Genomic DNA, 14,661 nt, shown 5'->3' on the forward strand with positions numbered 1-14,661 from the left:
TTCAGTGCAGCTTGTTTGTATGTGTATGTATGTGTACACCCTTCCAAAACAGTGTATTAGGTCTCTTGTCCAGGGCCTACCTGACTCTGGAGAATGCTATAAAGAACAGCTCTCAACTGAAATTCTCCTGGTCCCAGAGATTTGGGACCAGACAGCTGGACACATGACAGGTCTGTTTGTTCCCTTTCCCCTTCCCTGTCCCCTGTGAATTCTGAACTGTTTTCAACAAGGCTCGCTTCCCTCAGAATCCAACTTAGCATCCTGGAGAAGCCTGAGGCCACTCTTATAGCAGGAAGCTGTCCTAGATTTGGGCAGTAACCAGTAGAACTTGATACTGACGCCAGAGTGTAAAAATAAACACCTCCTACAGTGCTGTCTTAATCCATTGGCATCAGAGTTGCTATTATTAACCCATAGGCCTCATATGCAGCTGTGATGGGCAGACAACAGCCTGGACAGACCTATCCTCCCAGCCTGGGATCAGACTGTTTCTTTCCTACATCTACTGGGATCTGATCTGGGGCCCCTGGAGAAGCACCATCAGTCTGGGAGCATGCCCCACAACAGGTAATACTAGAGATGGAATAGTATCTTTGGTTTAGGAGAGCCTTAGGCTCCCAGGGCCAGACTGCCAGTCCAGAGTATAATCAGCACAGGCTGACTGATTCAGTTCTAATGCAGTGGAGGGGAAAAAAACAACATAACTCTTTCCATTTCCTTTCAATATTTTAAAGAGGTTTTGCCTACCAGTTCCCTAGACCTGGAGCCTTTAGATTTTCTGGAAAATTGGGAAAGAAGAGAAGAAAGGTTCCATTGATCATCTGCCAAAAATATAATAATAATAATGACCATGACTGAGCACATATCTTGTGTCAGGCGCTTTACATGCAATATCTTATTTAATTCTACCTCAAGCCTTTGAAGGAAGATATGACAGTTTTACAAATGAGGAAGCTGAAGTTTGGTGAAGTTGAGTAACTTCCCAAAGTCCACAGCTAGCAAGTAGTGTGTCACATTTGAATCCAGAACTGTCAACACCAAAATCCATGCTCTGAATCATTACAGAACTGAGGCTCCTGAATACTCAGGACTCAGGCCAGACCTTAGCCACCTGCTTTAGACATTTTTTTAAGTATACATCAATTTATTTTCATCTTAGTCTTATAACTAAAGCAAATACAGTATCTGATACAGAGAAATGGTCTTTGCTGCCACCTGCTATTGAAGCAGTCCTGGTGCTCTTACCAAGCATGGTAAGCTGGACTGAAGAGACTATTTTCTAAAGTCTATCAGAAGGTAAGTCACCTCTGGGAAAAGGCTTTGAGTCTCATGGAGAATTCTCAGAAACTAGGACCCCTCTGCTGAGAAAAAGGCCAGACTGGAGCCTGGTTCCCTAGGGGAGCAATGCTTTGATGGCTTCTAGCAGTCATGCTGAGGGAGGCGTGTGCTTGGATGATAATATTTCCTTGAAGGGCAGCTAGACTTCTGTCTCTTCTTTCTCCTATCTCCCCCACCCTTTCTCCACAACTGGCTTGTGTAATTCAATCTAGATTCTTCTCATAGTCTACTTCACTGTGCACTTGTGGCCTTTTATTTACAGCTTTTGATAGACTGATAGGATAGCAGCTTACCAGCCTGCGTGCCTCAGTCCACTGCCTTGGGGGAGGGGAAGCGGAGAACACTCTGGCCTTGTTTTCTGGAGCCTAGGGGCCAAAAGGAACAGCTAAAGAAAAAACAAGGGGTTGACCACATTGGGCCTTTTTTGTCCCAGCCAACTTGCTGCTGCAAATACACACTTGAGAGCTGTCCTCCTAACAGAGCACCCCGAGCTGGGCCTAGGACTACCCACATCTGGCACACTGTCTCTGGTCTTGGTGGTTTACTCCTCCCTTTGCTGCTCACCTACACCCAGAATTGGAAGGCTTAATCTCTCCATCTTCCTCCTCCATACCCTCAGCTGAAGAACTTGGTCTGTCAAGGTAGGAGCTAAATCTTTCCTAATTCTCTATAGTTGTCTTCTCTCTCTCCAACCTACATCCTCTGAAGAGATAGGATTTATAGCAAATTCTCAATCTCTGGAGACTTCTAACTGTAGCAATTAGAAGCCAGGCACCTGGAAGTGTGGGTGTGCATGTGTGTCTGTGTATTTTTGTTGAAAGGCAAGAAGACGGTGAGTGGAAGGACGTTAACTAGCACTCTGCATAGGAACCTTTCCTTGGGCTCCAGGTTTTAATTTGGCTTCATTTGTAATTAGAGCTTAAAGGAACCTTAAGAGGTCATGTGATTCAGCCTGCTGCCTCCAAACAGGTGCTATGAGTTGAACTAAGGAAGGAATCAAATAGTTGACCTACTAGAGAAAGCTATACTCTTGATGGCTGAATGAGTAGAAAAGAAGAATTTTTTTTTTACTAGGTATAATCTCTTTTGAGCAGAGAAAGACTCTGGGACAACTAGGTTTATTATTACCGGATTTGTAAGGAATAAAGGAAAGCAACCCTTTATAGTTCAGTGAGGGTCAGTGGCTTCTAGTTTATTCTTTTCCTAGCTATAATTCCCAGTGCTACAATCTCCATTCATTGAATTGGAGCCTTGGGAGCTTCAGGTACAGCTGAGCCTGAGAGGTGAAGGCTTAGGCTTATTAGGGGTTCCACCAGGTTCCACCTGGATATTCTGTCAGCTACTTTGATTACATTAAATAAAGATGCCTGCATATTTCCAGGTCACAAGGGAAGACAGACTTGAGGAAAAGAAGATCTACCCATACCAGGTAGTCCTAGGAAAGAGCCCATTCTACTTCAGAGCCATGCCTTTTGTATAGTGTTTGTATTTGACTTTAGGGAGTGCACTTTGAGCTGAACCTTTCTGTGACATATTTGAGAAGCTGAAAGCAAAGCAAAGCTCTGTGCTTAGAAAGAGGATTCTATATTAGGGAGTCCTCATAAGGAAGCAGTTGGGTGTGTCTGGGACAACCCTTCAGGCCTCTTCCAACACACTCCCAGCATGCTAGCTGGTCTCATTTGGAATCCAAAATAACATAATATCAGTTCAGAGCAGTGGCCTCCTCAGTTAGGAGCAGCTACATGTAACCAGGAGGAAAGACAGATGAGCTCTGGGTATTATTGGCTGCTATTTCATTTGTGGAATTGGACTCCTGATGCCATAGCCAGGTGCTCTTAAGCATCTAACATTCTGTTTATTCTTTCCTTGTAACTCCATGCAGACACCCTTGGGTATCACTATTACCACCAGTTCTTCAATCTCCAAATTCTTTCAGCATCTCTCACACATTTCAAAGAGAAGCAGTTATCTTGTAAGAAATTCAAAATCTCCATCAAATCTCAAGGCCTTTAGGGGCGCCTGGATGACTCGGTTGAGCGTCTGACTTTGGCTCAGGTCATGATCTCACAGTTCATGGGTTCGAGCCCCACATCGGGCTCTGTGCTGACAGCTCAGAGCCTGGAGCCTTCTTCGGATTCTGTGTTTTCCTCTCTCTCTCTCTGCCCCCGCCCCTGCTCATACTCTCTCTCTCTCCTTTAAAAATAAATAAATATTTTTTTAAAAATCTCAAGGCCTATAAAGACATAGGATCTTGGCAGGTATGGAGGGTAGTGACACAAATTGATTTTCCTGAATTAATGTAGAAAATTCATTTTTGCCCTCAGAAGTAACTCTGCTATTAGCGCACCTATTATTTTCCACACCTCTTTGATTTGGGAGCCATGAAGAAAGAGAGAAGAGATGATTTCTATCAGTTAATCATTTGTTTCACTCTCCATTTCCCCAACCCAACAAAACATGTTGGACAGTCTTGCCTTTGCCTTTGCCTTTGCCTTTGCCTAGAGGTTTTCAAAATTTCTCCCGCTAACCCACAGGCTCTCCTAGAAGTGCCTTTGGGGACCCCCACAGTGGAGAGAGGGATTTGGAGTGTATGGAGCTCTAGGCCTCCCCTGTTTCAACCAGAGTAGCTCTGTTTTATGTATTAGGACTAAAAAAATTTGAAACCACTGCTTTAACACTTATCCTGAAATGTCTTTCTTGCTGCCTTAGCCTTCTCCACAGACATGTTGGCAATGGTTTTAACAAAATTAGGAGACCCTCAAGTTGGGCTTTTACCCCTGAACTTCCAGCACAGTGCTTCACAGTAGGATGCTTGTGGGTTGATTGCTTGCTTGATTGATTGACTAACTCTTCACATGATATTAATTAATAGCCTCGGAATGCTTCTAGATCAGAGAGAAGTATACAGTAGTCATCCACAGTTTCACTTTCCACGGTTTCAGTTAACCCGTGCACATTCAACCATGGTCCCTCTGGAAGCAGATCCTCCTTCCGACAGTTGTCAAAGGGTCAGTAACCTAGCACAACATCACAATGCCTATGTCATTCATCTCCCTTCATCTTCTCACAGAGGCATTTTATCATCTCACATCATCACAAGAAGGGTGAGTGCAGTACAATGAGATATTTTAAGAAAGACCGTATCCACATAACTTTTATTATAGTATAGTGTTAAATAAAATTGTTCTGTTTTATTGTAAGTTATTGCTGTTAATCTCTTGCTATGCCTAATTTATAAATTAAACTACCACATGTATGTATGTATAGGAAAAAAACATAGTATATATAGGGTTCAGTGCCCTCCGTGGTTTTAGACATCCACCAGGGGTCTTGGAACATAGCCCCTGCAGATAAAGGAAGGCTACTATAGTATCTCAGAGTTTATTTGATTTGTTATGATTTGAGCACTTCTGACTTTTCCTACTGAAATCAGTCTACAATTTGTGGTAAAAACATGGCCAGAGGTGTTACCTACTATAGGTTGTTTTTGGTGTACAGGATATCTGACCTAGGTCAACACAAACAAATGTACTCCTGTTGTTTTCCAAAGAAGAGTTTCCTGAGGTGAAAGCTAAGCAAAGAAATTATTGGGAAAGACTGGGAACAGAAGTCTACTAGGATCACATAGTCTTATCTATTTTTTAATACTGCTTGCTTTCACTAAAAATTACCTGCCTGGATAGTTTCCACAACTACTCAGTGTCTTGATTGTGGAAAATGCAGATCTTTTTTCTTCACTGAGCTATACTTAACAATAATATCCATGCTATTTATCTCAATATAAACACATCTGAATATCTTTTTTAGGATTCTTTATTTTTTTGGTTTGGCTTTATTTTTTTTTTTTAACTAACGTGTTTTATGAAAGTTATATATACATTTAGTTTTTTAAAAAGCCAAACAACAGGGGCACATTGGTGGCTCAGTCGGTTGAGTGTCCGACTCTTGATTTTGTCTCAGGTCATGATCTCACGGTTTGTGGGTTTGAGCCCTGGATCGGGGTCCGTGCCAACAGTGCAGAGGCTGCTTGTGATTCTCTCTCTCCCTCTCTCTGCCCCTCCTCCCGTCGTGCACACTCTCTTTCTCTCTCTCTCTCTCAAAATAAATAAACTTAAAAATAAATAAAAATAAAAATCCAAATAAGAGAAAATGTACGTTAGTAGGAAAACTGGCAAAATCCAAATAGTCTGCAAATCTAGTTAATGGTAATGTGTACAATGTTAATGTCTTTGTTTTGACAAATGTACAAGGATTATGTAAAATGGTAATAGGAACTGGTTGGAGGACATTCAGGAACTCTCTGAACTATCTTTGATGGTTCAAATATTATTTCAAAATAAATAACTTTCTAAAATTGAAAATTATTCCAAAATAAATAGTCAATTTTTAAAAGTTTATACACAGCAGTAAAGGTCTTCACAATGAAAAAAAGTCAAATAGTGCCAAATATGGGACAATCTGAGCATCAAAATCAGTAATACCAACAGTGGATTATGACCCATTCAATTAAAAAAGAAAGAAAGAAAGAAAGAAAAAGAAAGAAAGAAAGAAAAGAAAAGAAAAGAAAAGAAAGAAAAGAAAAGAGCCCAGGAGTCTACAAGAGTCTATACTGATACCAAAGGAAGAAAGGGAGGGAGGGAGGGAGAAAGAAAAGAAATTGTTCTTGTATTAGAATGCCAGCTAATAAACGTAGAAAGAATAATAGCTGATTCAGACAAAAATCATCAATGGATGCTAGCATTTTTAAAGAGTAATAGCAATGCTTTACATTTCTATAAAAACACTATAGTTTATGGAGCACTTTCACACACTGTTTTGAGTAGGCTACTGTTCACCTCTGTAGTGGGGTGTATAATGTATCTCCCATTAGCCTTCATATCCTTTTTTTTTTTTACCATAGTGATTCCCCATAAAACAGCCTGGCCCAGGAATAGGAATGCTTAGTAGCCAGTGGTTATATTCATATACGTTTTATTTTCACCATCCCTAGACTTTCTAATAATCTCTTGCTACTTGGTTATCTTTGAGATTTCATCCTTTATTTAAAACATTTCACACATAGCTGATTTGTATTCTGTATCTGACATTTTTAATATCTGCAGTCCTTGCAGTTTAAATCTGTTACTTTTCTCTGTTATTCATATATGGTGCTTCCATGTATATTTGTGATCTTTGATATTAACTAATTTTTGTTTGTTTTTTAATTTTGAGAATCCTGTCTGCTTAAGCTGAGGTAGTTTCCTCCAGTGAAAATATATATCTGCTTCTCCCAAAAGTTGGGGGGAACCACCATCCCTGGATCACTTGAACATACTTCAAAGGTCTCAGCTTAATGTAGGAGTCTCAGGTTTAACTCCCTCACCTTTTAGTTGTCCAAAGGCTTGTCATTCTGACCACAATTAGAATGTTTTGGGAACTGGCCCACAAGGAACCCTGGCCCTCCTCCTTGCTTACTCCACAGCTCATGATTTTTCTCCTTTTGGGGGGATAGGAGGAGTAGCCTTAGAGATTTCTTCTGTTTACCTGAGTCCTAAAATGCTTTAAAAGGTGTATGTTATATAGGATCTAGGTTTTTTGCAGTAGAAGGGTCTCCCTTAATATCTTGTTCACCATATTCAGGAAGCAGAAGTTACTGTATACAATTTGATATCCTACTTTTTTTTATTAGCTTTTAAGCCTTTTTCTATACTAGCCTTCATAAATATCCAAAAGAATTTGATATTTAGAATTTTTTTTTTTTAATTTTTTGCTGTTGCAAGTAATACTGCAGTGAACATGATTGTGGAAATGTCAGGTAAATCTGGGGTTGAGGACAGAAAGAGAAAGCATACCTGTTATTCTGGGCAAGGGTTGCAATCTCAAATGCTTTATAGGATCAAGGAAAATAATGCAAAATGCAAATGAATAAAGTGAACCTGGCTAGTTACAAAACTCCATGAGGAGTGATGGGAACATGTCAAACGGAAGGGCACATGCCTATCATATGAGGGCAGCCACTTCTCAATTCCAGCCAGTTGTTACTATCTGGAAATGAGGGCCTGATACATGGTCAGTTTTTTCAAGCAAGACAAACTGAAATCCAGATTTTTTTTTAATTTTTTTTTTTTTTAGAACTCTCCAAAATTTTTATATATTTATTTTTTTATTTTTAATATTTATTTATGTTTGGGAGAGCACAAGTGGGGGAGGTACATAGGAGAAAAGAGGATCTGAGGTGGTCTCTGTGCTGTCAGGCTGACAGCAGCAAGCCTGATGTGGGGCTCGAACTCATGAACTGCAAGATCATGACCTCAGCCAAAGTCAGTCGCCCAACCAACTGAGCCACCCAGGTGCCCCTCCAAAATTTTTGTTCTTATGGTGGCATTTTTACTGTGCAAGCGACATAAAACCTATTGACACACAAGATGTGACTGTCACGCTGTCACTTTGCAACATATGGTCTAAGATCATGACTGGGAATAAATGGTAGGGAAGTGCTGACTGAAGACACAGCTGTTTAGTCATCTTTCCATCCGTGGTATGAAAATGGAGAGAAATGAGGGGTTAAGAGTTTAAGATCTTGGCACTGAGAATTTTTTTATTAAGTCTCAGCTTTTTGGTTTTTATCTTCCTTCCTTCCTTCCTCTCCTCCTTCTCATCAGATGTGCTGTTCTCAGGCTAAGCTAAGCTCCCAAAAGTTATCTTGAGTCTAGCTAGCCTGCTGGGCTTGCCATCCAGTAGCTTTATCAAATACACATTGGTGATGCCCTACTAAGTTCCAAGGTTTTGTGCTAATAATTACCTATCAAGATATAAGACACAGCCCCACACTGCAAAAATGTGCTGTCATGAAGAGATAAATAACAAAATAAACTGGCCAAGGTTTGGTACCAAATGAGTTGTGCAGACGATTGGTATTGAAGTTCAAGAGAAAATTCCTGTGATTAAGAAAAGCTTCCAGGGCACCTGGGTGGCTCAGTTGGTTGAGTGCCTGACTTCGGCTCAGTTCATGATCCATCTCTCAACTCCTCATGGGTTCAAGCCTTGCGTTAGGCTCTGTGCTGACAGCTCAGAGCCTGGAGCCTGCTTCAGATTCTCTCTCTCTCTCTCTCTCTCTCTCTCTCTCTCTCTCTCTCTCTGCCTCTCCCCTGCTCACACTTTCTCTCTCTTTCTCTCTCTCTCAAAAATAAACATTTTAAAAAGAAGAAGAAGGGTGATGGGTATTGAGGAGGGCACCTTTTGGGATGAGCACTGGGTGTTGTATGGAAACCAATTTGACAAAAATTTCATATATTGAAAAAAAAAGAATTAAGAATTAAAGAGGATCTAAATAAAAAAAAAAAAAGGAGGAGGAGGAGGAAAGGGAGGAGGAGGAGGAGAAGAAAGAAAAGCTTCCAGACATGGTAGGCTTTGAGCTAGGTCCTTGAAAAGAAAAGAAAAGAAAAGAAAAGAGAAATAGGGAGAGAGTATTCCAGATGTCTTCCTAGTGGAGTAAGCCAAAACTCAGAATTCAGAATAAATTTGGCATGTAATGGAACATGGTTCGATAAGTAGGAAGGAATTTTGAATGTCACATTAAGGAATTTGGATTATCCTGTAGGCAGTAAGGAGCCATTGAAGACTTTTTAGTAATAAGGTGATATATTGAAGGCTGTGCTTTGGGAAGATTAATCTTGTGTCATTAAATAGGATAGCTGGGAGGAAAGAGACGGAATGAAAGCACTAGAAAGCATGAAACTGGTAGAAAAAGTATATAATAATTCAAAGGAGAGGTAATGCAGATCTGAATTAGAAAGATTGGGAGTAAGAGTGGGAATTTGAGAGGCAATATAACAAGTGGTTAATAAGAACACTGACTTTAGAATCAGACATTTCTTTATCTGAATCTCAGATCAGATATTTACTGACTGAGTTATCTTAGGAAGATTTTTAATATCCCTGAACCTCATTTCTCATCCATAAAATAGACATAATAATACTTAGCTTAGAGAGTGGTTATATGGATTAAATGAGATAATGTAAGTTAGTGCTTAGCATAATAGTTGGAATATAGTAAAGCACAATAAATTATTAGATCAATGCCGAAAATATTTGAAAAAAGATTCGGCATGACTTGGTGATTGAATGTAGAGAGAGTCCAGATAACTCTTAGTGTTTTCAAGCTTGTGTTTGTTACTGATAGTCCAAAGAAGGCTGATTTGAAATAGAAAAATCAGTTTGACTTTAGTTAGATGTGTCGAATTTGAGGTAATGGTAAAGTGTCTAATAGGCAATAGAGATTTGATTCTGGAAGTTCTGGAAGAATGTAAGATTTGGAAATCAGTGGCATAATGGGAAGGGCCAAATACTTCTCAAGTTGAAAAGACTTCACATCTGAGCCTTGCTGTAAATCTACATTATTTTTCATTATTTGTAAAATTTTTAAATTTGAGTATATTTGACTATAAGTCTACATTTAAAAGTGTGCCAGGTATTGGTTTATTAAACCATGAAGAATGATCTAAGAGGAAGAACTAGGAAGATTAAAGCCAAAGGGAAAAGAGGGTTTTAATAGGAGAAAATAGCCAAATAAAAAAGTTTAAATAATGTAAGTTCAAAATTAAACTATTTCAGACCAAGTATTACAAGACAGACAGACTTTAGGTAGTTAAGAAATGGTTAGGGAGAAAATAAAGTTAACATAATCTATTCTTTTTATTTTTTTGAGAGAGAGAGACAGAGTGCAAGTGGGGGAGGGGCAGAGAGAGAGGGAGACACAGAATCCGAAGCAGGCTCCAGGCTCTGAGCTGTCAGCACAGAGCCCAATGTGGGCCCATGAGCCAAGTGGTGAGATCATGACCTGAGCCAAAGTCCCACCCAGGCGCCCCAACATAATCTATTCTTTTAAGAATTTTTGTGTTGAAAAAAACAGGAGAAAGAGGGTATTGTCTCAGGTCCTTGGGTTGACATGCCAGTGATGCCAGAAATGCCTCTGCTTTCTGTATACCTGAAATTCCATCACCCTTACCCAGTTGCAGAGACTTCAAAGACTTCTGTCTCTGTGGAGCTGAGCAACACTGTTCATTGCTGCTGCAGCTTACTCCTTTTAACAGATTACTGGAGATATAATTGATGTACCATGTTTCACCAGTTAAAGTATACAGTTTAGTTGTTTTTAGCATATTCACAGAGTTGAGCAACTATCACCACAATCTAATTTTAAAACATTTGCATCATCCCACAAAGAAATCCCATACCTGTTAACAGTCACTCCCTATTTTCCCCGTTCCCCAAGTCCCTGTCAGCCACTAGCCTACTTTTTGTCTCCGTAGATTTGCCTAATCTGGACATTTCATATAAATGCAGTCAAATCATATGTGACCTTCCATATTTGGCTTCTTCCACTTAGAGTAATGTTTTCAAGGTTCATCTATGTTGTAACATGTTTCAGTACTTCATTCCTTTTTTTGTTGAATAATATTCCATTTTATGAACATATCACATTTTACTTATCCATTCATCTATTGAAAGACACTTGGTTGTTCCCACTTTTTGGCTATCATGAATAATGCTGTGAATATTTGTATACAAGCTTTTGTGTGAATTTTTGTTTTCATTTCTTTTGGGAATATCTCTAGGAGTAGAATTTCTGGGTCATATGGTAACTCTATATTTCACATTTTAAGGAACTTCCAGACTGTTTTCCAAAGTGATTGCACCATTTTACAATCCTCCCAGCCATGTATAAGGGTTCTGATTTCTCCACATTATCATCAATACTTGTTATTGTCTGTCTTTTAGATTTTAGCCATTCTAGAAGGGTGAAGTGGTATTTCATTTTAGTTTTGATTTGCACTTCCCTAATAACAAATGACATTGGAATTCTTTTCATGTGCTTATTGATGATTTTTATGTCTTATTTGGAGAAATATCTATTCAAATCCTTTGTCCATTTTTTAATTGAGTTATAGATCTTTTTATTATTGAGTTGTTAAGAGTTCTTTATATATTCTGGATAGAAATCTCTTATCAGAAATATGATTTGCAAAAGTGCCTGGGTGTTTCAGTTGGGTAAAGCATCTGACTCTTGGTTTCAGCTCAGGTCATGATCTCACAGTTTATGAGTTCAAGCCCCTCATTGGGGCTTGTGCGCTGCCGGCACAAAGCCTGCTTGGGATTCTCTCTCTCCCTCTCTCTGCCCCAACCTTGCTCGTGTTCTTTCTCTCGCTCTCTCTCTCCCTTCCTCTCAAAATAAATAAATAAAACTTTAAAAAAGAGAAAGAAATATGATTTGCAAATATTTGCTCCCATTCTGTGGGTTGTCTTTTCACTATCTTGATTGTATCCTTTGAAGCACAAAAGCTTTAAATTCTTATGAAGTCCACTTTATGTTTTCTTTTGTCACTTGTACTTTTGGCATTGTGTCTAAGAATATATTGCCTGACTCAAGGTTATGAAGAATTACTCCTTTTTTTTTTTAAAGCTTTCTTTTAACAGATCTTTTTTACCCCCACATGAAACAGGGGTCTTCTCTTCTAAGCCATTTGAGTCAGATCTGTCTATTGCTCACTCTCATTTACACTCAAGGCTCATCTTTTTTTATACTACTCATGTTCAACAAGACTTGGACTCACCATTTTCTATCTGCCCAAGCACTGTGCTAGGTTTTGTGGGAAACACAAAATAAAAATTCTGTCTTATACGCTGGATATTGGGCAAAGATGAATTTAACTTGGACTTTGCAGTTAAAAGAGACATTAAAGTGGATATGAAAAAAAGAACAATAAACACATGAAAAGACAAATGATTTACTTAATCAAAACTGTTTGTGAACTAATGCTACTTTTTCATGAATTTTGCAGCAGTATGCAATGAAATGAGAAAAGTAATGATATGCTTATTTTTATGAAATGATGATAGTTGATGCAAAGGTTTTTTTTAAGTTTATTTATTTATTTTGAGAAAGAGAGAGCATGGCAGGGGCAAAGAGAGGGAGAGAAAGAGAATCCCAAGCAGGCTCTGCACTGTCAGTGCAAAGCACAAACCACGAGATCATGACCTGAGCTGAAATCAAGAGCCGGTCACTTAACCAACTGAGCTACCCAGGCACCCCTATTTTGTTTTTTAATGATGCTACTTGGCAATGTAAGAAATTGGCAATCCCATATTGATTTACTGAGTTTTGTGGGGTTCTTTTCCTGTCTGTAAAACTCACAGCCTGTAGCCATAGGTTCAGAAGACAGATCATTTCTGGCTCTGGGCTGATCAGTGAAGACTTGGCGGATGAGTTGATCTGAGCCTTGTAGATTCTGAATAATTCTGAGTAGAGATCCAAGTGTAACAGGTAGGAGAATCTGAACAAAGGCAGCAGAGTGGAAATGAGATTATGGGAATACTACTTGGCAATGACAAAGAATGAAATCCTGCCATTTGCAGCAACATGGATGGAACTGGAGGGTATTATGCTAAGTGAAATAAGTCAGTCAGAGAAAGACAGATATCATATGTTTTCACTCATATGTGGAACTTGAGAAACTTAAGACCATGGGGGAAGGGAAGGGGAAAAAATAGTTACAGAGAGGGAGGGAGGCAAACCATAAGAGACTCTTATATACAGAGAACAAACTGAGGGTTGATGGGAGAGGGGGGAGAGGAGAGGGGAAAATGGGTGGTGGACATTGAGGAAGGCACATGTTGGGATGAGCACTGGGTGTTGTATGTAAGCGATGAATCATGAGAATCTACCCCCAAAACCAAGAGTGCACTGTAAACACTTTTTGTTAGCCAATTTGACAATAAATTATATTTAAAAATAAAAAAAATAGGGGCGCCTGGGTGGCTCAGTTGGTTAAGCATCTAACTTTGGCTCAGGTCATGATCTCACAGTTTCTGGGTTCAAGCCCCACGTTGGTCTCTGTGCTGACAGCTCAGAGCCTGGAGCCTGCTTTGGATTCTGTGTCTCCCCCTCCCTCTGCCTCTCCCCCTCTCATGCTCTGTCTCTCTCTCTTGAAAATAAACATTTAAATAAATTAATTAATTAAAAAAAAGGAAATGGATAGTGAAACAGGTTTGAAGGACTACATGATGAAGTATGGGAAGTAGGGTTGTATAGAGAGGGAGTAGATAGATAGCAAAGATGGAGGACCTTGAAAGCCAAAATGAGTTTGAACTTAATTCTCTGGATAATGGGAAACCATTAAAAGAGGTAGAAGGAGTGACATATGGAAGAAAGATGGTACTTTAAGGAGATGAATCTGGTAGTACTGGAAGGTAAATTGCGGGTGAGAATACTAATTAGGAGCCAGTTGGGGTTTATAATGTGACAATATTTGTATTTTGTTTCTAACCGGAAAATAATTTGATCTTTCATCAAAAACACTATAGATCTTTGGCAGTGGTGGGTAGAAGATAGGTGATGGTGTGGTGAAGTAAGCCAAGCACTTAAAATGTGAAAGCTGCCACCTTCCATAGGCAACTACAAACATTTCCTAAGTAGTGGCTGTCCAGTACAATGCATGGCTTAGCCTCACAGAAATCTCAGGGACAAAGACCATGGCCCTCGAGCTCTTATAGTAAGAAGCTAGAACTCTATGCTTGGTCATGGGGATTGGCTTTGCCCTACACTAAAACTCCTTATCCAACCCACTTTGAGGTCTGTTTCAGGGAAGAGGGAAGTACAGCCATACCTCAGGGATATTGTGGGTTCTGTTCCAGATCACTGCAATAAAGTGAATATTGCAATAAAGCAAGTCAAATGACTATTTTGGTTTCCCAGTGCATATAAGAGTTACAATTATACTATACTATAGTCTGTGAAGTGTGCCATAGCATTATGTCTTAAAAAATGTGTATGCCTTAATTTAAAAATACTTTATTGCTAAAAAATGCTAACCATCATCTTAGCTTTCAGTGAGTTGTAATCTTTTTGCTGGTGAAAGGTCCTGCCTCAGTGTTGATGGCTCCTGACTGATCAGGGTGTGGGTGCTGAAGGTTGGGGTGACTGTGGCAAGTTCTTAAAATAAGACCATGAAGTTTGCCACATTTATTGACTCTTTCTTTCACAAACAATTTCTCTAGCATTCAATGCCATTTCATACCATTTCACCCACAGTAGAACTTCTTTTGAAATTAGAGTCAATTCTCTCAAACCCCACACTGCTTTATCAACTAAGTTTATGTAATTTCTAAATCCTTTGCTGTCATTTCAACAGTCTTCACAGCATCTCCACCAGGAGTAGATTCCATCTCAAGAAACCACTTTCTTTGCTCATCCATAAGGAGCAACTCCTCATCCATTAAAATCTTATCATGACAGTAATAGCAATTCAGTCACATCTTCAGGCTCCACTTCTAATTCTAGTTCCC

At 39.4% G+C, this 14,661-nt stretch overlaps 1 protein-coding gene across 3 annotated transcripts in view; it reads left to right on the forward strand.

Moving 5' to 3' along the window:
- Positions 1–14,661, forward strand: part of RUSC2 (RUN and SH3 domain containing 2) — a 65,985-nt gene that overhangs the window by 24,516 nt on the left and 26,808 nt on the right. Inside the window, exon 2 of one of the 3 annotated variants that reach the window (XM_060609389.3) lies at positions 418–567. The exons of the other annotated variants lie outside the window; for them this stretch is intronic. The gene's annotated coding sequence lies outside the window, so the exon portion shown is untranslated. The remainder of the gene's footprint in view (positions 1–417; positions 568–14,661) is intronic. 3 annotated transcript variants of the gene reach the window in all.

This window comes from Panthera onca, chromosome D4, assembly GCF_046562875.1.
Source record: "Panthera onca isolate mPanOnc1 chromosome D4, mPanOnc1 haplotype 2, whole genome shotgun sequence".
In the NCBI taxonomy this organism is placed as follows: Eukaryota; Metazoa; Chordata; class Mammalia; order Carnivora; family Felidae; genus Panthera; species Panthera onca.